The following is a 27,308-nucleotide window of genomic DNA, read 5'->3' as shown; positions in this document are numbered from 1 at the left end:
CATGCATATTTGATTTTAGTTTGGGGACTGTCACACTTGTGTCACCTTCTCTTTGCAAGCTGCTAGGAAGAAAGTTCTCTTGCCTATAGGAAACTTACTATGACCCAAATATGCTTTGCCTTTGAAAAAAAAAAAGAGATCTCTTGTGGTATTTGGCAAATATTGGTGCTTGCTGTCTTGGTAAATTCATAAGCTTTTTTTTTTCTTTTTCTCCCAAGGTCCTGGAGATTTATTTCATTTCCTGAACAGAGCATAGATAGAGGGTTTTCTTTTTAGCCGAAATTAATTAAAATACCTAGTCCAGGTACTACATTAAATGGGAAAGCAGTAGTTGAATTCCTTGCAGTATCTATTCGCAGTAATGGAAATACATAGCTTGTGTACTGCTGTCTACATACTGAGAGAACTATTAGGGCTTTCTTTTTTTTGCTATTGGCTTGTATGCAATTGCCAGCAACTGTGGGCTGGTTTGAAGTCAGAAGTTCTTACACGTAGCTCATACTTGCACTGATAGTACCAATATATAATTGCCCTGAGGAAATCAGCCATTTGCCACTGCTTTAGCTTCATGTAAACACCCTCATGAGACACTCACCTTAGAAGGGTCCCTTTGCCTATATGTAGTCACTTAAAAGTAGGTAAATGTTAGCACTAATTTTTCCTGAGCAAGTGTTACTTCTTGTAAATCCTCCATGGTCTCATTTTCTGTGATTCTAACACTTTCCTGTACTTCATACTCTCGGTTGCTCTCACCTATCACTGAACGAACCTGTGATGGCCTGGTTTAGCCTGCTTCTTCCCTTCTTACATTTTCAGCAGCTATTCCAGGAGTGCAGAGATGATGTGCTAGAACAGAGGGCTTCTGTTTCATGCCAGTGTGATTACAGATTTTCTGACCTCTGTATGCACTGGAGTAGCTAGGAAAAGAAAACCTCTGCTTCTTTTACACAAGCAAAAGTTTATAGCGACGTAACACTGCACACAAGTTGTGGTCTCTTTCTTTGGCATCTATGTCATGGAGAAATTGCTCAGGTTTACATGGGGATTAACTTAACGTGTATACCTCACTTAAGGAATGATTAAAGCAATGCCATCAGCATCTGTTGTACATGTGACTTTTGAAATACTTGTTGCAAAAATTGTTTTAGAAGTCAATGTTTCATATTGTTCCATGTAAAATATACTTGTAGTAATTCAAAATGTTCTCTGGCTTTGGTTTGGACATAAAAAAAAAATAAATTATTTGACTTTTAACGTCTATTATCACTACTTTATATTAGTTTGAAATGAGTCATTTAAAACTAGCTTGCTTTGTGGATAGTGGAAAACCTGAACAACGAACACATGACGGGGCAGAACTAACTCCTCTTGCTATTACTTGAACATGGTGCTAATCTGCTAAAGGAGGGCAGAAGCAGTTCCTGCTTGACTGTGAAGTTCCTGAGTTTCAGAGTAAGAAATTGTGCTAATAGTTGTGCAGCTAGCCCTGAAAGCGTAGATCTGTCCTGCAGCTCATGAGCAGCAAACTACATTTTTCCCCAAAGGTAATCTAACATGAAACACTTCTTTCACTAACTGAATATTTTGCTATGAGTCAGTGCTGACAAGAAGAATAACTCCTTTTGCACAATGACTGTGAGTTTCTTGAGATTGGATTAGTCAGAAAAAGATAAAATATATTAATTGAATATGTGAATATATCTGGATGGGGTTATAACACAATGCAGCTCTCTGCACTGCTGAGTGGAAAGTCCTGGCATGTCTTTCATTCACTTGGCCTTTTTTTTTTTTTTTTCTTTCCTCTGTTTTCTCAAAAGTCCTCTCAATTAGCTTTTCCACTAGAAATTCAAGCACTGACCTGGACCTGGTGGAGAAAAATGTTTACAGATGTACTCTCTATCAAGGGTAGGATGAGGGCCGTAGCTATGTAAACACATCTAGTCTTTCACATGACAGAATTCTTGCACTTTCATTGTTCAGAGGTGTTGTATTGATTGGGCTTGAATTAGGCACGTCTGTGCTTCATATCTTGTATGTTGACGTACCTAAATGCACAGCCTAACTATGAAAATAAGAACAAAACAGAAATCCAAGCAGCTGCCTTCAGTAGGAAGGTTGACTGGGTTATTCCAATGACAGGATGGTGCCCTTACCAGCCTTGCTCTTGTTCTCTGCCTCTGTCCGTAGCATGCAATCCTTCATTCCCACACTTGATGAACAGGAAGTTTCATTTTCGTGGAAGCCTTCCATGTTATTTATTTAGTTATTTTCCCCTTGGATGCAAAGTTTACTGTCCCTTGCGTTGAGCTTGGTCTGCTTTATTCACAAGAGCACAAAGCCTTTGGTTCTGGGTGCTCTAAGATCGCACCAGTGCTGTTGTGAAAAATGCTGACTGCTGATGCAGCAAATAATGTTGCTACTTCTGTGTGGGCCTGCTAGTTCTCAGCAGTCTGCAAAGCAAAATTTCTGCTTTAGTTTGTGTTTTACAGCATAATATATTAGCTGAAAGTTTTTGTGTTCCCATTTGAGCAATGTCTCCGTAAACAGCTGTAATGGATTGTGACAGCATTACTTGGATTTGTGATAAATGTGTTTTGTTGATTCCCAGAGTGTCTGGAAAGAGACTAAAGGTATATTAGTGAACATGGATGTCAAGCAGAATGTGTCTTCTGGTTCTGCTTTCACATCATCTAGAAAAGATAAGTTCTTCTGTTTCATTTCAGCCTTACAGTCTACAGCTGCAACATCTGTTACTTATGTATTTCCTCCTCAGCTTTGAGGCTATCACTGGATCTTTTTATGGGGGCATTGCTTGAAAATGGTGATATCACTGGTTTGAAACAGATACTGAATAGTTGGCTCTGGGCCCTTTACCTCTGCAGACGTTGTGTGTCCTGGCTCCATAGACACAACTGGCTTCTCACTCTGGAGAAGCAGCCTCTTCTTTCCTCTGCATTCAAAATAAGCAGTCCCAACCCTGCATGCGTTTTGGTAGAGCAATGACTGCTTCACCTTTGCTCTCCAAGAGCTTTCAGGATTATGGGATCCTCAGGCTCAGAAAAAGTTCACATAGTTTCACTGTGGTTCACAAAACTTTAAGAAACTTAGTGAGTTTTGAGCACTTCAAGCTGAACACATGAGAAGATTTACTACCAGGAGAGAAGGAGTTCTCTGATGGGTAACCTTACAGGAAGTTCTCAGTTCTGAATTGCCACATGGCTCCCTTCTTCAGCATCATCTGTATTTGACTGATCATGGGTGTGGTATGCTGGACAGCAGGTTGGCCATGAGCTAGCAGTGTGTCTTTATGGCCAAGAACGCCAACAGTATCCTGGGGTGCATTAAAAAGTCTGAACAGCAGGTTGAGGGAGGTGATCGTCGCCCTCTACTCTGCCCTGGTCATGCCACATATGGAGTACTGTGTCCAGTCCTGGGCTCCCCAGTTCAAGAAAGACAGGGATCTCCTAGAAGGAGTCCAGCGGAAAGCCACAAAGATGATGAGGGGCCTGGAGCGTCTTGTGTTCAAGGTGAGTAACATGGGTCTGTTTAGCCTGGGGAAAAGAAGACTTGAGGGATCTGATTAATGTTTATAAGTATCCAATGGGAGGCGGGAGGCAAATGGATGAAGCCAGGCTCTTCTCAATGTTGCGCAGTGATAGGAAAAGAAGCAGTGGCCTAAATTTTGAACATAAGAATTTGAGTACAAGCATGCAGAAGAGTGTCTTTATGGTAACGGTGATGGAGCACTGGCACAGGTTGCCCAGAGGGTTGTGAAGCCTCCTTCTATGGAGATATTCAGGACCTGTCTGGATGCCTACCTGTGTGAGCTATTGTAAGGAACCTGCTTTAGCAGGGGGGTTGGGCTCCATGATCTCTTGAGGTCCCTTCCAACCCCTGCAATTCTGTGATATTAGGAAATTGTACTCCAAACTTGCCTTGAATCTCTTCCTTTTACTTCCTTGGCCTTGCTTTGTTTTCATGGGTTGCTTGTCCTTGTCACTGTGGTGAGCTCTCCCTGATGGCTGTGAAGAAGCCTTACCAACTCTGCTCATCTTCCCTTGGCTACTTACCCTGGGCTGGGGGCTGCTGAGTGTTGCAGTTACAGCACATGCTTATTTGTGAGAGGTGACACGCATGTGGTAGAGCTGTTCTGGCACCAGAGATAGTGACTAGCAGTTCTCCTCTATGGTGCCACAGGAATGTGCTTTTGTCCTTTTTGGGCTTCTTTTCTGACTACTACACTAGCTATGCTTTGTGTAAGAGGAGCTGTGCTTTGCCCTGGAACTTGAATGGTCTGAAGGCACACGCAGCTATAAATAGTGATAGAGTCTCTCTTTGTTCAGAAAAACAGGTTGTAACTGTCCAGCAAAACTGCTGTTTGTTCCTAGACTGAGCACTGCCATGGCTCCTCGTGGAGCCTGAGCACATGCTGGAGCATTACCTGGGAGTGGGGCAGGGCTCTTTTCACTGACAGAGCACATTTGCTTTAGCCACGTGCATTTCCTTTGCATGTTATTGGGTTCTGAGCAGACATAGCTGCAAATGTCCTGGTGTTTTTTATTATTTTTTTATTTTTATTTTTATTTTTTGCTTCTGGTTAATTTAGGGGTTATTTATAGTAATAGGACAATGTTGGACTGTTCATCTGACCAAAACCACAGAGCCCTGGGAGCAGCCTGTTGCTGTCTGCTGCTGTGTATCTGCAGAGCAGAGGATGCAGCAGGCAGTGGCTACAGATAATGTGATGCTTGCTGGTGACAGTTCATGTAGCTGCACATTTCTGTATGGTTTTGCTCTTTGGATTTTTCTTTCTTTTCCCTTGGTAAGATTCTTATTGATCCACATTTGCAAGGCAGTGGGTGGAGTGAATCGACTACAACGACAACCCATTGTCGTATTTCCATCTTCTCTGTCTGCAACAGTGAAGAGTGAAATGTGCTTCCCTCTGGGAAGATGGAGGTTGAAGTGGCCCTTCTTGTGTCCTCAGGATGCATCTGCCAGGTGTCATCAGAAGAGTGAGCCTGTGTTAGCAGTGTGCTGCAGAGCAGCTCTGCTCCAGACCTGCTCTCAGGAGGAGGGCATTTTTGCACAGCCAGGTGTTACAACAGATTTATTCCATCTGTTTGCAGATAATTTATAGCCAAAATTAAGCAGATATGCTGCTACTTGGTGTGTGCTGCTCAAGGTTTCTCCAAGCCCTGTTGAGGCCATGGAGCAATGGGACACTGTGTGGGAGGACGACCCCTGGCCAGCCTTCAGCATCTGCAGACTGGCCCGATGGATTCCGAGCAGTGCAGGACATTGCTCTGCAAATGCAGAACCTCCTTCATGGCAGGCAGCTATAGCCCAGGGAATGCCAGTGCTACAGTGCACACAGAGCAACAGCTTGTGGCATGTTTGTTATTTTAGGTCAGGCTCAGAGAAATGTGCTACCCTAGCCCTGGGTTGGATGCTGAGATTTCCTTTTCACCGTAAGAACTGTAATTCAGGAAGCCTCTTGGTTTTTTTCCTGCATCATGCTGAAGCCCAGTTTCTTGCTCAGTAGGCATAAAAGTTATATACCTGCCTGTTGAGCTAGAAAAGCTTTTGGATTTTCTTGATGCTGATGCATTTGTTTTTACCTTGCTGTGCAAAGATTTCTATTTCAAATCTGTGTTCCTTGCCAGCTGGTGATCCACTTTCAGCTTGTTTTAGAACGGTGGGAGATATCCATGCAATGCAGGGAAAAAAAAAAAAACAGAAAAAAAACACCACAAATGCTGAGCAGTGTTCTGCTTACAACAGTGTGCTTGCTTTCAGTGTGGCCTCCAGGCAGCACAGCCTAATTTGGGGTTCAGTGAGGCCTGTTGAATTCTGTCAGCTTTTTCTGTCAGTCAGTACTGGAGCAATACCTGTCTTGAGGAGCTGTTTAAATCCCCCCATGCACTCCTGCTGTCAGATTAGTCACTGTTTGTCCTTAACCTTCTGAATCTGCTCTCAAAATTGATTAGTTCAGTCCAGCACACAAAGCTGCACTCAATTCTCAGTACTGGGTTCCAAGTGTAAGAGGTTGTCCTCTGAACACACCAAATGAGATGTATGTGCTTGATGGAGCAGAAAGTGGATGAAATTACAGGTTTTAGTTTATTTTGTCGATCAAAGAACAGATTGATGGTACAGGTCTGTAGGGATCTTAAGAGTAGAGTAGTTTTGATGTTCACAGTCTCCTCTATCTGGAAGCCAAAGATGAAACAAGCACAGAAATGGCACCAGAAACAACATGCGCAGAGTGCACTTACCTGTGTATATCCATGTGTGCTGTGGCCTTTAAACTTCACATGAATTCATCTATTGGAACAATTCTGTGGCCAAGAAGGCATTTGAGCACGGGGGAAATTCAAGTCAGGATCACGTTCTTTGGTAAGACTGTTTAAACCCCTGATTCTGATACCAACAACGATGTGTTTCCTGCAGCTCTCAGGCCTCAGGCTCACAGGCAGGCTCTCCTGGAGCATCAACCTGAAAAACTGCTCACGCACCTTGGGTGACAAATGGAGATAGTGATAATATCTTCATGTGTGTACAGGACAGATCCCTCCAACCTGCTGAGCTCAGACCTCAGCAGGACCCTGGGTGCCAGTCTCCCCAGTTGCTGGCAGTGGGACATTGAATCCTTAGGATGCAGCCCTGTGATGTTCCTACTGCTTTGCTCCTGCTGCCACCTCTCAGCCTATTTATTTTAAGGATCAGGAATGCAAATTTATTGTCAACTAGCGAGTTCCTCTGCACTCAGACATCCCTAGGACTGGAAGTAGAGAGAAAATAAATCTTCCAAGGGAACACTTGTCTCTGTTCAGAATTAAACAGAGGTGAAAAAAGGTTCCTCATGCCGCAAAAACAATTTGGTTTTGCCTGTTTCTCATGTTGGAAGGGTTGCTCAGGATGCCCATTGCTGCAGTCTGTCTTCACATGGATGACAGTGATGCACATTCTCAGCTTAGCTGGGTGCCTGGCAATTGGACTTCATGGTTATTCTGCAGAGATGGTGGCTTACACAGGATAAGGAGCCTCTGACACAGCTTTTGCGTTCTAAGCAAAGCGCTCCCCCAGTTTGTTCTTGGAAAGAAGCAACCAAATACCCACAGAGAGCAAGTGCCAGACCCATGGATGGAACATTCCTTATCAGATGCCTCAGTGAGGTTACTGTGGCCATTCTTCAGAGCACTGGGAACACACCACCACTTGTTTTTCTTCCTGGCATGCCAATTGGCAGAAGTTATAATTTTTTTTGTTTTTAGCAGCTGTTACCCTGAACCACACAGAGCAGAAAAGTGAGGGCTGATCCGTCAGGTGCTGTATCAGGAACATCAGGAAGATTTTTCTTTTTAAAACCAGACAATGGAATTGACAAGGTATTTTGAATAATCTATTTAAAACCCCTGCCTACATTGTGTTAAACCATAACAAAAGCAAATTACTTTTAAAATTCTCCTTAGCCTGCCTATTGAATTCTTGCAGTGAAATACCTTCTACGGTGCACCTGTCTGCTTTTGAGGACCCACAGCACTTTAAAGAAATCTATGTGCTATCCCTTAAGTGCAGTCTTTTGTGCAAGGAGAGCTGTGGAGAGAAAGCTGTGAGTAATGCTTGATAATCACAGGGCTGTATGGGGACAGTGGAAACTGGAACACAACTGCTCAGAGTAGCTCAGAGCAGAGCAGAGTAGCTCAGCATCTGATTTGGGATGAGGGGCTCTAACCAGGCAGAGTCATCCCAAGCACACAACGGACACAAAAACACAGGTCAGACTGTGCTCTTGTAGATGGAAACGGCACACGCTCGTGGAAAGCTCAGAACGCGTACTGCAGCAGATGGGCAAGGACAGTGGAGGCCCAGGCTGTCACTGGCACTTGCACAGGTAATACTGTCTCCACTGTCGTGTGAAAACTTGCGTTGTAAGGGACACCAGGCCTTGTGCTTTAGAATGTGTGCCAAGTGCTGCGTGTCCAGTTTCTGACTGAGGGACCCCCAGACAGATCTTCAGCTACGGGCAGGGGTGTCCTACCAGGTGTCACCGCCAACAGCCAATCAAGTCTGAGATGCCCCCTGACTTTTTATTCTGAATTGGCATTTCAGATTCTTTGCCTGTTTTGAACTTTTTGTGTTTGTGTTACACTTGTCTTAAATTAAGGACTTAAAAACTTTTAAAGGACACAAAGCAACAGTTCCAGGAGAGCAGGGGAATGCAGGTAGTTTACACCAGATTTTTTGGGTGTGGAATTCACAAGTGTCACCAGAGCATTATCTTTTTTTTTCTTCTTCTTCTTCTTTTTTAACAATTTCCAATATGCTATTACATTAACAGAGGACAGACAACATAAAAGAGAAAAGTCATAGAATAACCTGAGTTGGAAAGGACCCATAAGGACCATCCAGTCCAACTCTGCTCCCAATTGAAACCCCATGTCTGAGAGTGGTATCCGAACACTCCTTGAACTCCCTGAGCTCGGGGCCGTGCCCACTGCCCTGTGCAGCCCGTTCCATGCCCACTGCCCTCTGGCGCAGACCCTTTCCCCGACCCCCAGCTGCCCCTCCCCTGACACAGCTCCATGCCGTTCCCTCGGGCCCTGTCGCTGTCACACAGAGCAGAGCTCAGCGCTGCCCTCCGCTCCCTGTGAGGAGCTGCAGCCGCCATGACGGCTCCCCTCAGCTCCTCTGCTCTGCGCTGAGCACACCCAGGGCCCACAGCCGCTCCTCACACATCTTGCCCACTGGTCCCCAGCAGTGAGGAAAACAGCCTTCTACCGGGCTGCACCACATTAAAAGGCAGCACTGACTTGGTTTAGGTTCTTGGATTCAGCTGAATTTTAGCAGAAAGTTTAATCCAGAATACGTACATGTGGGATTGATTCCTTGGTGCTTTTTATGAGCTTCAGCACTGGTTCTGCTGCATTATGTCACAGTTCATTGGAGCTATGTTAAACCTTCGTAAAGAAAAGCATATGCATGTTTTTTTCTCTTGGCTGTCCATTTGCTCCTCTGCTGTAGAGCTGTCACCATAATGAATGACACAAAGCTCTCCTCAGACACCAGAGTGACTGAAAGAGAGCGCTTTATAGGCTGGCTTCCCCATCAGATTTTCATTTGGATGATAAAAGATTTTCATTCCCCATCCACACTGACACCTCCCACCTCGCCCAGTAAAATGTCACCTACATTAAGTTAGCTCTGGCCACCAACCTTCCATGTCTTGCACATGCAGAGACTGATCCCAGCAGATCCTGTAGTGATGCAAATGGCAGTGGCACTGGAGGAGTTCACCTCACCAGCAGTGAAAGTGATATTTAGTGCACAAACTTGTTTTCCTAGAAGAGCTCAGCTGCGGCTGCGTGTCCTATGAGTGGGACCAAGGGAAACACTGATGGGGTCATATTAAGAGCGTTCTCATTCATCCAATGAATCTCTTTCCAAGAAAAAAATAAAAAAGAATGACTTTAAAAATCACTTTAATCACTTTAGAAAAAAAGAAAAAGTGAGGCTTCCCTGTGGGTGAGGAGTCAAATACTGCCATGGACAGATCCCATTATGGTGGCCTTCATTAAAGCACCACAACTGGCACAACTGGGGCTGTGCGGCAGTGCTGAGGGTGAGAGTCAGCTGAGAGGCCTTTCTGCTTGTGCCGTATTGCTTTTCTATCAAATCACTTAGGATATCTACTCATGTTGTTGAGCACCAAAGATGCTGTCTGAGACCCCTTTAGTTTTCTGTGACCTTACTCTTCTCTGCAAAGTATCCATGATGAAGGGTTCTTCTCAGCTCCCTGCCTTGCAGGTATCTAGCTGGTGGAGTGTTCCTCAGAATAAAAGCAAGTTACTGTGCTTCACTTGGGAGGAGAAAACAAACAAAAAAAAATGAATATTCTTCCTGTGTTGGTGGCAAGTCCCTTGCTGAGAATACAAACTGTGAGGTAGGTGATACAGGTGCAACAACACCATATGCCGTGTTGGTTTAATTCTCTATAACATGATAGTGTGTAATAATTTCTGGAAAGCTACTATAGATGATCATCCTATACTTGCATAGATTCCTCTCCTCTTGTGTTCATCTTTGCCAGGGCTGGAATCAATTTCCCCAGGGCAAGAATAATGGATTACAGCTGACAAAACAGGTACGTGCTGAGCTGCTGGTGGATGCTGCTGGCACTAACAGCAGCACAGCAGCTACCTGATGGCTCCTCCAAGCAACAGGCTCTCCAGACAGCTTGAAGAGGGTCACAGCCAGGGCTGGACTATTTCTTTTGTGTGGCAGGCACAGGGGGCTGTCATTTAAATAGCACTCAAAAAGCAACTAATGGTTGTTTTCGCTGTACCCCCTGCCGATTTGCATTCTAGGACTGTCCCTATTAATATTCTCTATAGCCAATTTTATTGTGCTAATTGTGAACTGCAGGGAAGGCAGCAGAAGCTGAGCTCAGTTTGAGACAATGTTTGATGCCTTCCCTCCAATCTGACCAGTTTCACACTATCCCCATCATTTTGAAAGGCTCCCCTCACCCAGCTGTGCTCTTTCTGTGCAGCCTGTGAGTACAGACTTACAGTGGGCTTGGCTTGCTGCTGGGACAGAATGAATGGGGCTGAGAGGACGGGACCAGCAGAGACAGGGAGAAATCCTGAGGACAGATAGGTGAATCTAGGCTTTTCCAGCTACTCGATACAAAACTGACTGTGGGTCTATATCCAGTTAGTGTTGGAACTCTGGGTTGCTTTGGAGCTCTTCCCAGGCTTCCATGGGCTTTCTGGAACATAACCTAAAGCTGAAAATACTCACTTTCTGCAGGATCACCTCTAACTGCTTTGTGCCTAAGCAGGCAAATCAAACCCACATGCGGCCTGCCCACTGCCCCACAGCTTAAAGGTGGCAGCTCCTCCATGCAGAGCAGCCCATCACTCAGCAGCAGCCAAACCATCAGTGCGTTATTAGCGCTGTGTCCACTGAAATCAGGCGGTGGGGTGGGCAGTGCTGGCCAGTGCTGACTCAAGGGCTGGCAGATATTGTTTGCATCATCTTGATATGCTAGCTAACCACAGTGCTCTGAACAGCAAAGAATATGCAGCTGTGCTTTCTGGTTTGATAAAGGAGGTTGAGAATGGGTTTCAAGGCTGCAAAAAAATCATTAATTTATGTTTGCGACACCAGTCTCAGTTGGTAGAAATACATGACCTGTACATTTTCAAATACAATGCAAAGAGTTGCAATCAGATATTCAACTCAAAAATCTGACCGTGTCTCTTTACCAGGCTTCATAATCCCTCTCTTACCAGAGATAAATATCCTTCACTTCACAACCGGACCTTACTCATGTCATCGCCTTATGGCAATATGCATATTTGTGAACAGTTGTCAAGGATCAAGTAGAGGAAAAGTAAAATTTCACCAAAAATCTCCGACAGACACCTTGAGACCTCACAAAGGATTTCACCCACTTGCATCTAAGCAGACCAAAACAAGGTCACGTATCCCACCAGGTCTATGGCTTTGTTCCTCTTTTTTTTTTTCTTTCAGAAAAAATATTGAAATTTAAAATAAGTTTTGTTACTCATATAGTAATGATGTTGTCTATTTTGTGAGGGCTGCTCCAAAAGTAATGCATCCTATTTCATTGTGTATGCCCACACCATCAGATATGAGTAGTGGTGGTACGGCAGTAGAGGTTGAACCTCCTCACCAATATCCCATCACACGTTGTTGCCGTGTGACTGATGGCAGCAGAGGGGCACTCTGACACAATGGCAGCTGACATGGAAGCGTGGATGAAGCAAAGGTGTGTTCTCCATGTGGAAAAAAGGGCACCCACTGACATTCATCAACACTTGCTGAATGTTAATGGAGACCAAATGGTGAAGATGAACATGGCGAGGTGATGGGTTGTGCGTGTCAGCAGTGGCAACCATGACAGTGGGACACTCTGCTGGTGTAGATTTTTACAAGTGTGGCATGCAGGCTCTTCTTCATCACTGGTGAAAATACACAGATAATGGTGGTGACTGTGTTGAACAATAGTGATTGGTAGCTGAGAATTTGCTCTATCAAATAGTGTTATTGTGCTCTCTGTATAGGTTGTAATTTCCATGGAAATAAACACAAGACGTTACTTTCAGAGCAACCTATGTGTGTGCACCTCAAGGCAATTCCGTTTCACTCCACGTGGCCCAGGCAGGACAAAAGGTTGGACACCTCTGGCCAAAGGGAGCCAGCACTGCCTGCAGAAGGCTACATGTTGACCTTGAAATATTTCAAGAGCAGCTCAGATGGTTGGGGTAGGTATAAGCAATGCTAGTGGAAGCTGCATCATGTAAACAGCTTTCACAAGTCTCTGCAGGGATGTATTCTTAATACCCACCCACTGCAGTTACATTACAGCCATCTCTCCTGCATTTGGAGAAAGACAGAGGCGATGCTCTCCAAATATTTGTAGTACCACAGGAAGCAATGCATGCAAGCGATTAAATAATCATGGCCTTCCTCTGTGCTCAAGCTTTTCCTTTTTTACGTCTGCAGCCGACTATTGCCTGCCTTAGAGGGAAGCTGGAGGGCTGCGTGGTTCTATGAGAGATTTCACAGCTAATCAGCGAAGTAAATTAACTGTTGGCCCTAGGATGAGGAGTTCAATTTAGATGTCTGCAGTGCACTCAGCCTTGAGAAGGCAACAGTGATTCCTGTTTATTTCATGGTTGTAAATTTTATTTAACTCTCTGGGAGGAATGTTACGAGTGATGAGCAGCTAACAGAAGGGTGTGAAATGCAGGAGGCTGATTTAGTAATACACGAGCTTGATAACGAGCAGAGCCTGTACCAGGGAGCTGCTGGAGATACCTGCAGTGTGCTTTAGCTTGATGGTTATTGAGCAGATTTAGTCAGGAGTAAATGGATTTGGAACTGGCTGAGGTGCTCTTGAAACGGAAAAGGTTTTGGAAAGACTTTCTCCTGGCTCAAGCTGCCTCGCTTTCAGCCTCAGGACCTCAGCCCATTAGAGCAATGCAAGCTGGGTTACTGCACTGACTCCTGCCTCAGGCAGCGCGTTCAGTCCACATCACAGCTGTTCTGATCTGTGTTAGAAAAAGTGCAGTGGTTCAATTAAACCGGGAAGTGGCACTGTTTGAAAGCAACAAGATTCAAAATTCACAAAGAGAGGGGCAGTCTGACAGGAGTGTGGGCCGGAGCGTACATCCTGATTGCTAAGGCTGCCAGTTACCTTTATAATTCACTAGATATATAATTCTTACTCTGAACATACAATATATATGATCTATAGCTCTGATTGTAACTCTGGAGCAGGCTGCTCTAGGGGTGGCATTTCTGTTCAGGCTTTACCAAGAGATGACTCACGGCGGGTAGAAGGAATCTCTGTTTCCTTCCACTCTCGCCCTTGAGACTCTTCCCGAGCAGGGAGAGCTTGCAAGTTTCCTTTCTGTGGTGCTTCTGAAAGGCTTCTTCTGTTTCAGAAGTTGCAGTGCAGAGAGGGTATATGTATAAGCCATCCAGGGTTTTTTCTCTTAGGAGAATTTTCTGGGAAGCCTTTTCATCTCTGCAAAAAGTAAATAATTAATTAAATAAATAAATCAGTACGGCCAAGATTGCTAATGAAGGATGGACACCTGCAAAGTTAAAGATGTGTCTCACATTCTGTATGGTGATCTGTTGTGGACATCTCTTCTGGCTTTGGTCGCTAGCTTACTTCATTCACTCAGATTGCTGGTAATACTGGCCTGGGTTCTATGAGCAGAGGGTTTGTATTGCATGTCCTTTAGAAAGGCAGCTGATGGTTTAATACCCAGATGGTTCAGCATTCCTTTTTCTTCTGCATTCCCTGGCCTGCCAGTATATCTGCCACTGACATTTCCTACCTTAGATATAGTAGTAAACATGTGTTACTTTTGGCATCCTGTGGCTTTTTTGCGTGTGTGTGTGTTTTGTTGTTGTTTGTTTGTTTTTTAATTAAGCCAAAACATCTGAACATCTGAAATTAGTATTTCTGAGTAATATCTTGCATCTTCAAAGGACCAACATTCTCTTTCGGTCACCTTTTTGTAAAATAACACATCTTTTGTTTAGCACAAGGGTGCGGATCTTCTGCCATTATTTCATAACCTTGGGCTTTTAGCTATTTCAGAACCTTTGAGATGAGAATTTGGGAGGTTTAGGGAGTTTAGGCTGGATATCAGGAGAAACTTCTTTACAGAAAGGGTTGTTAAGCACTGGAATAGGCTCCCCAGGGAGGTGGTTGAGTCACCATCCCTGGATGTGCTTAAAAACCATTTGGCTGTGGTGCTCAAGGACACGATTTAGAGGAGGGTTGTTAGAGTTAGGGCAGCATGGTTGGGTTGTGCTTGTACTTGATGATCTTTAAGGTCTTTTCCAACCTGAACAATTCTATGATTCTATGATTCTCATGGCTCCTCTATGGAGAGCAGTGTATTTAGTTCAGCACAGGTATAATGGCAGCATGGTGACTCACATTTCATGCCCAGCACACCCTATTTGGGATGATGCTGCAGCAGCTGCCCCCATGTCCACCTGTGCGGTGCTGAGCTGTGGGGTCTGCTCAAGTGTCTTGTTTCTTCTTTGAGCAATGGGATGAGCTTGGCTGTCCTTGATTTATATTAAGAACCAGTCCAGCTGGCAAAATTACCCCAAAATACATTAGTGAAACTACTTCAGCATCGATCACTGATTTTATTCCTCACTTAAATTCAATTACTTAATTTTGCAGACCACGGCCTTAAAGTCAAACTGCAGTAATGCAATTTGGGTGGGTAATAAAAAAAAAAAACAACACAACAACCTTGTAAGTGTTCAGAAAATGTTTATGCTGCGTAATGCAGCCAAATGTACTAAAATATCCAATAATTCATGGCAAAATAAAAGGTATATATATAGTCTTCAATTATTTTCCTGCAAACTTGTTGATTCTTTACTGTTTTTGAGACTGAGTCCTTGTTTCATTGCTTTATCCAAGCAGAGAATGTCACCATACAGATCCTGACAGGACAGGGCAAATGGGTTCAAAATAAAGGAGGGGAGATTTAGACTGGATATAAGGAAGAAGTTTTTTACAATAAGGGTGGTGAGGCACTGGCACAGGTTGCCCAGAGAGGTGGTGGATGCCCCATCCCTGCAGACACTGAAGGTCAGGCTGGATGGGGCTCTGAGCGCCTGATCCAACTATAGGTGGCCCAGTTCACTGCAGGGGAATTGGACTAGATGGCCTTTAAGGGACCCTTCCAACTCAAATGATCCTATAATTCTATGATCCTAGCTGTCTTCTTTAGTGTAACTCTCCCCTTGCTTTGCTTAGTCTGCTTCCAGAAGTCAGGCCAGAAAAGAGAATTACCATTGCCTCAGGAGAGCCAGATTCCACATTGAAGTTCATGCTAAAATGAGTTTTCTGCAAGTGGTCTGATAACTGTATTCTTTTTTAATTAAACTTTTTAGCCTATGGAGACTAAGAAAGTCAGGTAGATCATTTTGTACAGGGAGAAGTACCACTATATATTTTACAATTACATTTTTTCTTATTTCTCTATTATTTATTACTCTTATATACTTCAGAAAAAAAATTCAATATCAAACATAATTTTTAATGTACTGCCAGGCTCTAGAAAACAAATGGATACATGTGTTTTTTGCTCAAAGTGACACTGGGCTTTGAACTAAAAAATACGGTTCATAATCTACAATTAAGAATAACTTTCTCTGACGAGGAGCAGAATTTGACATCTGTTCCATTCCCTTTTATGCAATTTGCAGAAAAATGGACGTGATCCTTGTGTTGCCGTGGAGTTTATCTGCGTCTCAACCTGTGTCCAGTTAGACACAGAGGGTGAAACTCAGAGATGGGAAGGATGCACCTTTCTGCCTTTGGTCATCAGGATGAGCTGGGGCTGAAATAACCATTTCTTATTAAGTTTCCAAACAAAGCGTCAATTTTACAGCTGGGTATGATGGTGCATGGTGACTCTTAGTGAAATATTATCAATCATATCTCTTTGTCTGTTCCTGATAGGGATCCTTGGCTTGAAGCGTCCAAAATCCTGACATGGCTTTTGGCTAGGAGAGCGCTACAGTGAGGATAGCCTTGGCTGTGCAGGGTGGCCAAGCCTGCAGCACCACTTTTCCATCTCCAGAGGTACATAACTGGCTAAGATGTTGGTGTGTTACAGAGGGATCTTGCCACAGGGATGGCTGGCTGTGTCACAAGCTCCAATTGGGGAAATCAGCCCCAGTGGGGACTGAAAAGATCTGGGCATAGTTGGTGAGGATCATCCCTCAAAAGCAGCTATGCTGGAAACAGCAAGGACAGGTTAACTGAGCAAAACTCAGCATAGAGGTTGGTAGTGGAAATACTGTTTCTCTGCTCTGAAATCAGAGAAGATTTACCACAGCCAGTAAGGAAACTGTCCCTTGGGCTGCTAAGAATGAAGTCCTTCCCCAGAAGTGGTGGATGGTGAAAAAGGGGCTGAGTGCTAACATTCTGAGCTCTGTCTGACTTTCAATATACTCCCAGGCTGATGATATGGGAGGTCAATCAGCACACACTGCAGATGCAGCCCCTTTGCCTTATGCTGACATGACTCCCTTGGGATATGGGAGATCTGCAGGACAAGCCCTTGGGCAAGAGGCTGGAAAGATGTTTCTGGGAGAGGCAAGACGTCCAAGGGTCTGCCTGCCAACTTACCTGCCTGGGCCTGCCACGATAATGGATCACACTGCAGTTGAAAGGAAACTTTCATAGCAATGGAACCCAGAATGATGCTTGGAATGCAGGCTGACAGCTGGAACCATGAGCTGTATGAGGCAAGCATTCTGGTCAGCAACCAGGAGCCCTGCTCTACCTGTGTACAGCTCCTAAGAGCAAGAAGTTGAAGAGGAATGTTGGTCACCTTGAAAGAGGAAAGGGGGATAGACAGAAGCTTGGGAATCACAATAGCCATATCATCAGCGAAGAACTTTCCTTTAGTAAGTAAAACCAAGCAAACATCTTTTCCCCTCCCTGGCAAGGCTTGGTACAAACCCCAGTGCGGGAGTCCAGACTAAGTGAACAATGTGTGTGCATAGAGAAGTGTGAGGGATGATGGAAAATGATGCCTTTCACTGATGACTCTGCAGTAGGGCTTCAGAAGACATCTCATCATTTGACCTGTGCAGGTTTGTGATTTTTCTGTCTGATAAGTGAGTTTCATTTGTCATCACCCTGATGAGTTCTACTTCAATGTGCTTCCCTCCCAACACTGGAAGGCAGAAACTCAGAGAAGGAGAAAGTGAAACTGTTTCTTGTTTCAGCCAGAAGCAGACTTCAGTCTCCCTCATGATATGATACCACGTACTGTGACTGGTCCATCACTACCAACACATGGCAACAGGAAAGGCACCTGAAAATGTAAAGAAAAAAGAGGGAAAGACCACTAAAAACCTTCGTTACTCTCAGTATCCACATCTGCTGTAAGTCAATATTTGGCAAAAATCCCATGCTGTAACTACCCAAGTGGAGGATTTTGAAACTTACAGTGGAAATGGGATGCAAAGCAAAGAGGAAGGCATTTTGATTTCTGGGCAAACTGCAGACAGAGGTTACTTGTAAGACATGTAACCTGTGCACTTTGAGGTTAAGTGGAATTGAGCACTTCTTTCTTTAGAGCAAAGAGAAAATAAGAGAGAAATAGTGTAACCTGAATCTGGGAGTCACAAACCTAGAAAATGGCAGTCCCTCGGCTAGAATGTTGATGAGCAGCTCTTAGTTGGTTAACACTGTGTGCCAGGGCTGATTCTTGGCAGAATTACAATTATATTGTTTTAAATTATGTCCACTGTTAGACATCATTGATTTTGGCAGGTGCTCGTATTCCAGCATGCTAGTATTTATAATTATAATCTACAATTAGATAGGTTTGCACGCAGCCTAGAAAACATGCTGCAAAGAATGACATCACCATTACTGATGTTATTTAACCCCATAAACTTCCCCTTCCTTCAGCTAAGCTCTACGTCCTTCATGTTCTTTACCCCCGTTCTTCAGGTGCTGTGATAAGCTGATGCATAATGGGATAAATGCTAGGACAGCATTTAATAGGGGAAGCAAGCTATAGTCTAGAGTTAGACTGTAGTTGTCTTGTTACATACCCAACCTAACTATGAGTGAGTTATCATTGCAGCTCACGCTTCTTAACTAGTATAAACAATTCCAGCTTCATCTTCAAATGGGGCAAAAGACCCAAAGAGGCAGCACTTGGAGCTTGCTGCTGGGCTCTGGCAGGTCCAAAACACTTGTTCTTTAGGATGGTCATAATTTGTTCCTCAAATGTCTGTGTCAGTGCCTAGGATGGTCACTTCAAGCAGCCCTAAATGAGACCGGAGGTCTGGCCCTGTCTCAGGGCCTTGGCCAGCAGCTGGTGCCACAGGCTGTGTTAATAGGGTCATGCATGAAGCAATTCTTTCCTAGCTCTTTCTCCTGGACTCTTGCGGAAAGAGGATCTAAGCTAACTGCCTGACTGGCTTTTATCTGTGAATTTCTCCAAGTTTCTTTCTGAACCCATGTAAGCCTCTCGCATTCCGTAGGGGGGATTACACAGATGGATTACATGTTGTTTCAAAAGTCGCTTCCTTTCATTTGTTTCGAATTGATGATAGATTCATGTGACATCCTCAACTCTTTACCAGAGGAGATAAGCAGAATATTAATTTCCTGACTGCTCTCTCTGAGCTCCTTGTTGTTTCAAGTAACACCACACACGTTTGTTTTTTTTTTGTTGTTGTTCTGTACCATCATCTGTACCTACTGTCATAATCCTCTCCCTCTGTTCCAGATGTGTTTTGGGTTGTTCTTTAGGCGAAGCTGTATTGAACATCTACCTCTTGCCTTTTGTTATCTTTTGTAGATCCATTTTATTTTCTTGAGTGCCAGAAAAACACTGCATAGAGCATTCAAGGTTTATTCACTTATGCAGGGCAGTAATTGTGATGCCTCTAGAGTGTTCTGTCCCTTTTGTAATAATTCTGACTATGTGATGTTTTTGTCTGCTGCTGAGCACGGTGTTTTTGCTGTATTACCAGCCCGGACTTTATTCCTGAGTGGTTATGATTAGCTCAGAGGTCATCATTTTATATGTCTGCATCACTTTATGCTTATCTACATGGAATTTCATCAGCTGTTTTATTGCCTAGTCACTTAGTATTACCAGGCACATATGCAAAGTTGGGTTTTGTCTGGATGGCTTGGATTAGGTTCATGTTATTAGTGAAGTTTCTGCCCTCTTTATTCCCTTCTGAAGTTTTACAGCTTATTTGAGACTGTTGAACAGCAAAGGTCACTAATACACATCTCTCTGGAGATCTTTCTCTGTTGGAAAAAATTACTGCTTCCTCCTACAGTTTATTTCTTCTCTTTTAACCATTTAGTCAATTGCGTGTAACTTTTTATTCCACGGGAGATTTGGGTCTCTTGAGGGCTGTGTTGAGATCCATCAAAACTGTTTCAAGCTGGCAAGTTGTCCCAGTCACCAAAGGAGCACTGGTAGGTTTGTGAGGCAGAGCTTTCTTTCACAAACACCAATGTGACCCACCCTTGATAAGTCTGATTTATTCACATGTCTGCTGGCTCTGCTCATTAGGAGTTTCTGCCAATTTGCAGATCTGTGCCTCCCAAGTCTCTTGGCTCTGTGTGTTAGTGACCGAGTGGTCCCAGGTGAGATTCCCAATCAGCAGCAGAGTCTGGGAACACTAATCAGGTCTGTCTGGATAATACAGATTTTCCTATGGATGCGCTGGAAGGGAAAAATAGATGTGAGAGGTGGGAGAAAGTGACACATAGGCTCCTCCCATTAGCTACAGGATTGCTCTGGGGGAAAAGGAATAGAGAGGAGCTTTCAATGCTGCTCTGAGCAGCAGGGGAGTGGAGACAAAAGGTTACTTGGGAGCACTTCAGTGAGGAACTGAAAGGTGTTTGGGGATAATAGGCAAATTATTGACAGAATACTTCTCTGTGGGAAGAGCACACCAGTAACCACAGACTGACATTTAGCTAAATTAATACAGAAGGTGGAGAAATTAGGAGGATTTTCACTTCCTTTTTTTGGCGACTCATAAACAAGAAAAGTAGCAGCATAAAAGCAAACAGAGAGGTTGTGTTAATTGAGTCCAAAATCAAAGCCAGTTACTTTGCCAGAAGGGAAATGATGATAGACTTATCATCTGGTAAGGATATTTTTCTCAGTTGTGGTAATGTTTGACTACTCTAGTGGACAGAATAAATGATCCATGACACTGAAGGTGTCCTCTCCTCATGCATGAGCAAATGCATTTGGGAGATATGACTTGGCTGTTAATTGAAGAACTGCATTAAGAACAGCTTTTGCTTTTACCTTTTGCCATCATAACTGCTTATCCCACCTGCCCTAGGACTGCACCAGTTGTTCTTTCCCTCCTGAGCTGCTTCCAGCTGCTACTGTCTGGAAAATAATATATGTTGTGCAAAATATTCCCTATGCCATTCTTGCCTGAAGAATACAGCCTTAAACTTTTCTCTTAGTACAGAGCTGAGCCTTTACCACAACCCTAGTGCAATCATCGTGTGCTAACAGAAAGCTGTCAGTTCAGGTGTGTCTAATAGAGTGAAGGCTTCATTATACTAGCAGATATACAGACAGGAAAAAGAAATGATTGCTACCTTGAAAAGAATATGGTTGAGAGGTGCATTTCCTCTTCTACGTCTAGTGAACCCTTCTGTTTTGATGTAATAGAAAAATGTTATCCTTGTCTCCAAACTACAAAAGCTTCTGAAGTTCCAAAATGCAGTGCTGTGAATCCCCCCCTTGCCCAAAGCTGTTATCGCTGATTCCATGATTTTCTGTTAAGTTTTCAACAGTGCTGGTCTCACAGAAACAAAGGCATTTTCCTTCGGGATACTGACAAAGAGCCATGACACCATCATACACTCCTCTTCTGTTCAGTCAGTGACCAGTGCACATGTACAGATATGTTTCCCCTCCTCCCCACGAGTCAGACTCAGTGCTCGGCATATGAATTTATAAGCACCAGATTGCTCTTTCCCAGTAGAGTAGAGTTGTCGCTCTCAAAAAATGCTGGACGTGTAGTGGTGCAGCTATGATGAACCGCAGCTACAAGCCCATTCTGTGGCAGCATCTGCTCTTTTGCAATTCCCTAGCCTTTGAGAAAAGATAAGCTGAGCCATGGTTCTCTATAGGCAGCTCTATGACGACAGTTTCCATTACCCCCCTTCATGAGGTTCAGTGATACCCTGGAAACAGATGTAGAAATGCGCTTGATTTGGCATGTCTCTTCATCTCCCTTGGTTTTAAGAACTGCGTTGTGCTGTGCTCTAGACGGTTTAAATTAACAGGCATGCAGCTCAGAACGGCCTTTCTGCTCTTCTTCCTACGGAGCTCACATGGGCAGCATAGAGCAGCTGCTGCGTGTCGTTATGACACAAAGAAAAAAGAAAATGCTGCAGAAGTGGAAGGGGGTTATAAGGAAGAACTGTTGTGATGCATGTGTCAGTCGGCAGAGTTTGTAAGTGGTGAGAAGGGGAATGTGAAGTCCTTCAAATTTCCTTCAAAGGTGCACCTTGTCATATTCAGGAATTCAGGTTTCTAGCCTTCTCCATGCTTTAATCAAATGGAAGCTGGGAACCCTCACATCCTTGAGAAGAAAGCCAAGCAAAGGGCAAAATCCTGCCCTTTGCACACATGCCTGCACATGTGTGCCACAAAACGTGTTCAGTCCCGGGGAAAGATTCTGCTCCTTTGGGCCATCCCACATCTTAGCTCGGTTGGAACAAATATTGCAGAGGTCTTTCAAGAAAAAGAAAGAAAGAAAAAAAAAGAACAACAACAAGGTTTTCAGAATCTTTGTAGCCTTGTATGTACCACAGGGGAAAAAAATATGTATTTCCCAAAGCTTTCTGAAATTCAAAATAGCCGTCTTAAAGAACTGGTGAAAGGCACTTTGAACGCAGTTCTGTTGTAGATGAAAACCCACATGGGCTTCCATCTGATGGCTGCTATGCCATAAGTTTCAGCAAAGCACTTTGAAATACTTCTTTACACTCTTTATTGCAACTACATGGCAGGCGCTGGAGCCTCTCCTGAAGTGCCTGAAAACTGTGAACTGGGAGTGCTGAGGTTGGGCTATGGGAGGAACAACCCACAGGCATGGTGCTTTCTAGTAGTAAAATCACCTGACTTTCTGTTAGCAAAGCTTTGCCCAGAACAAAGGGACCCACCAAGAATTGTCTCAGTAAGCCACCGACAGTGGTTGGGAATCAGGCTGGAAACATGTTCCTTTGCTAGAAAAAAGTGTTTGCAAAAACTTTCCTTCAGCAGAGCTAGGAAAGGGTTAAACTGCTGCACAGCAGCAGCCAGGAGAGTGGGGTGAGACATGGGAGAGCAGCAGCCCTGCGGGCACCATATCTTCTCCCACCATCCTTTTAAGGAGAGGGAGTGAGAGCAGTGGGGAGCTGAGCTACCTCCAGGTGTGCAACCACCACATCTATCAACAAAAAGGGATGGTGCTTCTCTGCAGGCTTTCACTCTTTGGGGATTGCACTGCAGCCTACAGTGCTGTGAGGGCGCTCCTTGAGAGTGGCTTCCCATGCTGGTTGTCTTTGAGGGTAGCGTGGGACTTTTTGGAGAGATGTGAGAGCAATGGGTTGTTCTGCTAGTGCAGCTGCTTCCCAGCTGGTGGGTTGGAGGAAACACTTATAGCATAGCAAATGGCATTTGTTGCATGTCCAAACCACTGTGTTGATAAAGCTTTTAATTCAGCGTGAGCAAAGCAGGTAATGGGTTGGCTGACCTTATCATCTGGGCAATACGTTTGTGGAAGAGGTGAGACTTAAAGCTGCTGCCATTCCAGATGAAAGGACATGAGGAATCACAGTCCCCTTGCAGTCCGTGCTTTTGTCCATCTGAGGCCACTGCTGTTTTCTTCAAACCATGCTGGGTAAGCACTTCCAGTCCAACTGGTTTTTGCTGCCAAGTGGCAATTAAAGGCTCCTGATACAACTTCCAGGTTTGAAGGCAATTCAGCCTGCCAGAACGGGCTGCCACTTAGAACAGCTACGCGTATTATATTTTTGATACAGTCCAAAATGGAACTTTCTAATGATGGCATCTGTTGTCCAGCAAAATTTTTACATGCATATTTGCACTTAAGGTGATTCTCTCAATCTGTGATAGCTCTTCTTCAAAATGAGGGGCTAAGGATTCAAAAATGAGAACCTTCTTGGATCCACGGTGTTGTCCTGGAATCAAGCTGACTCTACCTGCAAGATGAAAAAAATGCTCCCTTTTTTCCTTTGTAACATAAACAGCTTAACTTGTCAGCACTGGCATTAATTGTGCGTAGAAGCGCTTGAATAGGCTTTGAGTAAAACAGATTTCTTTATTTGATATTCTTTCTGTGAAATATTCTGCTGTTTCCCTCTGTCACTATGGAATGTTTCCAGATTACAGTGTTTTCTAAACAATTAAAGTTTCCAAAGCGCTGTGCCAGTCTCCACTGATCCATACAATGGTGGTGATTTTAGATATTCAAAGTGTGAGCTGGCCTGCCTCCTGTAAGGCTTTTGCACATCGCAGCATCCTCCCGTGGTCCTGGAAATAGATGGAAATAATGTGTGATGTGGTCAGGGGGAAGGGTGCCTGAAGCGCAGGGCTGCAGTCATCTACTGAGGGGGAGAGGGGTCTAAAATGTGGTCGCAGGCAAAGCTGGAGGGGATCATCTCACGGGGACTTGAGGATGGGCTGAGGTCACTCCAGGTCTTCCTCAAGAACTGATGTTCTGCAACACCTTTTTTTTTTTAATGCCTTCTGGGAGTTTTCGCTGCTTACTTTTTTTCCTTCCTAGCTCAGAAAGAAAGGTTAGATCTAAAAATAAACTATGGGCTGAAAATGGAAAAAAAAAAAAAAGAAACCCTCAGCCTCTGCACGCATACACACTTCAAAAGAAGTGAATTTTGTAACAAAAATCAGGTTGTACACTTTTTTTTTTTTAAAAAAAAAAAGAAAATTATATATCTCCTGTTATCTTAAAAAGTCTTCTTGTGAACCACTTGCAGAAATGAATCTTTTCCTACAGGTTGAGTACTGATGGCTTTTTCTTAGTGCATTTATGCTGCTCAGGAACCCGTTCCAGCCCTTGTATTTGGGCAGTGGTGCTGTGGGGCCAGTTGTTTTGCCATTACCTTTCTGCTGGTAGTGATCGATGTGACTGCATGTTAATCTGCCACTGGTCTTGCTTGAAAAGTTATGCAGCCCCTGTTCCCACATTGACATTTTGGTGAAGCAATTCCTGCTCTGCCTACAGAATGTTGGGGGATCCGGGCGGATGTTATAGTGTGTATAATACTGTCCCATTCTCATTCACTTGTATTTCTGAAGTTTGGTATTTTACAGAGAATAGATCTAAACCTGTGCCTATGACTGAGGACTTTTCTGTGTCTTTAGGAGGTCTGGATGTGTACAGAAGCAGTGTGAACATCATTATTTTTTCCATCTCTGGTTATCTACTTGGTAAAGGATGTTTCTTTTGTCTTGCAGTTTCTCTGTTAAGGAACATTTGCTTCCTCAAATTGAGTCCTGGAAACAAAGGAGTAGAAGAATGGTGTTCTGCCTCCTTTTCTGCAAGTGGTATCCGAAACTGATTTTTTTCAGTTGATTCCTTCTAGATGAGAATTGCTGTAAACTGAAGCAAAGACTGCATCATTTTATGGACCGATGGGGAAGATTTCAGCGACTCAGGCTGACCTGGCAAACGGAACTGTATTGTCTGTTGCTTATTGCAGTATTTCCCAGCACAGCTAGTGTACTTCAATGCTGATGGGAGTCTCTCAGTTCTATCTGATACTTAAGCTACTGTTCACTTCTCGCACAATCTGTTTTATACGGTGGTAAAATTCGTGTCAATACTTGTGCTCATAGCTTTATATTCTGTGAGGTGCAGCCCATCACAAACAAAACGTTACGAAGCATGTCAGAGTCAACACTGCTGTAATAGTTAAGGTGGTCATTAAGAAAGCATCTTTACAATGTAGGCCATTCGTTCAGGGAGAGAACTCTGGAAAATGAAAGAAGAATTAAGTAATAGATATTAATGACTCTGTATACTCTCTTCAGAGCTCTGCTCAGGTGCTTGTGCTTCACTGTCATTTTTGTGAATGATTCCACTGTAAAACCGGAAAGATTTCCTTTGCCGAAAGTTCAGGCAATCTGGCAGATGGGAAGATCTTCCTCTAGTTCAGACTCCTGGTGTTGAGTGCCAAGTAGATTAGACAGCATTTGGTATCTGCGGATCAGAGAGGGAGCTGAACTTGGATTCATAAAAAAACTTGGATCTGAAAGCAGATTGAAGCAAGCTGGCATCTTTTCTAAACCTGAAGTGTGATGAGGAAGTAGCTGGAAATTGTCAGTGCTTGCACAAGTAAAGTCAGTGAAGATCAGAGTCTGGCTCTGTAATGTGGAATGTTCTTCTAAGTAGTCAAATCTTTGAGAAAGGATGGTGCTGGTTTTCTATTATATGAACAGTATCTGTGACTCCAGCTTTACCTGGATCACCGGGTGATTCATTCATTTTTCATGTGAGTACCTCACTGCATTAAACAGAATTGTTTTGATGAGAACTGCAATGCTGATGTTTCCTTGCCAAATACTCAGTGCTTTTAGGTGAGGTCATAGAGTCACAGAATAGTAGGGATTGGAAGGAACCTCTGGAGATCACCCAATCAAAACCGCTGCTAAAGCAGGCTCCCCACAGCAGGTTGCATAGGATGATATCCACATAGGTCCAGTGAAGGAGACCCCACAACCTTTATGGGCAGATTAATTTCAGTGCTCTGTGTTCCAGTTTATTGAAGGGCCCATTGCCCTTCACCCTGTCACTGAGCACCACTAAAAAGAGCTTGGCCCCATCCATTTGGCACCCTCCCTTTACATATTTGTAAGGACTGATGAGATCCCCTCTCATTCTCCTTTTCTCCACACCAAACAGCCCCAGGTCTCTCAGTCTTTCCCCGTACAGAAGATGCTCCAGGCCCCTCATCATCTTTGTGGCCCTCCACTGGACTCTCTCCAGTACTTCACTGTCTTTCTTGAACTGAGGAGCCCAGAACAGGGCTCAAGATCTGGCCTTTCCAGAGTAGAGCAGTGGGGGAGGATCACCTCCCTCGACCTGCCCACCATGCTCTTCTTAATGCACCCCAGGATACCACCGTCCTTCTTGGCCACCAGTGCACACTGCTGGCTCATGGCCAGCCTGTTGTCTGCCAGCACACCCAGGTCCTTCTCCACAGAGCTCCTCTCCAGCAGGTCAGCCTATAACCCTTACAGATGAGTGCAGTTTTTCCTCTCCAGGTACAGGACCCTAAACTTGCTCTTGTTGAGTCTCATCAGATTCCTCTTTGCCCAACTCTCCTGTCTGTTCAGGTCTTATTGAATTGCAGCAGTCTTCTGATATGTCAGCCACTCCTCCCAGCTTTGTATCATCAGCATACTTACTGAGGGTGCATTCTTTCCCTTCATCCAGGTCACTGACGAGGATGTTGAACAGGACAGGACCCAGTACTGACCCCTGGAGAACATCACTGGCTACAGGCCTCCACCTGGACTCTGTGCCACTGGTCATAACTGCCGGAGTTTCAGAGAATTCCTCTGGTGGAACCTCTTTTCTGCAGGAAGAGTGAACAGCTTTGTCACATTTCTGTGCCTGGTGAAGCTGCTGAGACTAAGTACAGGAAGGGGTCCTATTAGCAGTAATTCTTCTCACCTTCGAGAAAACATTCACAGTGAGAACAGAAAGGTAGAATCTTGAAATTGTGGCTAAGCTGCTACCTAAATAACTTTCTGCTTGTTCAGTGTTTGCTTGTATAACTTTTAAATATACTATTATATAAACATGCTTAAGCCTCTCTGAACTTACAAGTTCTAATTGAGCAAGGAACAATGTGCTGGAAGGGTGAATGTATATAGGAAGAATGATTCGAGGTGAATGCATGATTGCCACAGCTTGACTCCCTCAGAGGAAAGCCTCATAATGACCTTCCCATGTGCAGAGGATTTCAGTCTCCAGCAGCATTTTAGAGCCTGACATACAGCTCCTCAAGAGCTTGCTTGCATTGGTACACTAAGCTCTTGGTGTGCAGTTGAGCAGCAGCAAATTTCAGCTCCCTACCTCTGCAACTCAGTGCAATCTTGTGAAAGAGAAAGTATCTTCCATGGCTTATGGAAGCTGGAAGCTCATATCCACTCCCAGTTCCCAATTGA

General features: G+C 44.1%; 2 long non-coding RNA genes across 2 annotated transcripts; one reads left to right on the top strand and one right to left on the bottom strand.

Annotated features, from left to right (window-relative positions):
- Positions 1 to 12,625: 12,625 nt before the first annotated feature.
- LOC121108284 lies at positions 12,626 to 16,782 on the bottom strand. The gene is made up of 3 exons (XR_005842704.1): positions 16,715 to 16,782; positions 13,366 to 13,564; positions 12,626 to 13,085 (listed from the first exon to the last, which is right to left on the bottom strand). It is a non-coding gene; the product is annotated as an uncharacterized LOC121108284 (long non-coding RNA).
- Positions 16,743 to 26,942, top strand: LOC121108283. The gene is made up of 2 exons (XR_005842703.1): positions 16,743 to 16,995; positions 26,572 to 26,942. It is a non-coding gene; the product is annotated as an uncharacterized LOC121108283 (long non-coding RNA).
- The last annotated feature ends 366 nt before the right edge of the window (positions 26,943 to 27,308 follow it).

Source organism: Gallus gallus, chromosome Z (assembly GCF_016699485.2).
Source record: "Gallus gallus isolate bGalGal1 chromosome Z, bGalGal1.mat.broiler.GRCg7b, whole genome shotgun sequence".
NCBI lineage: Eukaryota > Metazoa > Chordata > Aves > Galliformes > Phasianidae > Gallus > Gallus gallus.
This window is presented reverse-complemented; position numbering and strand designations above follow the sequence as displayed.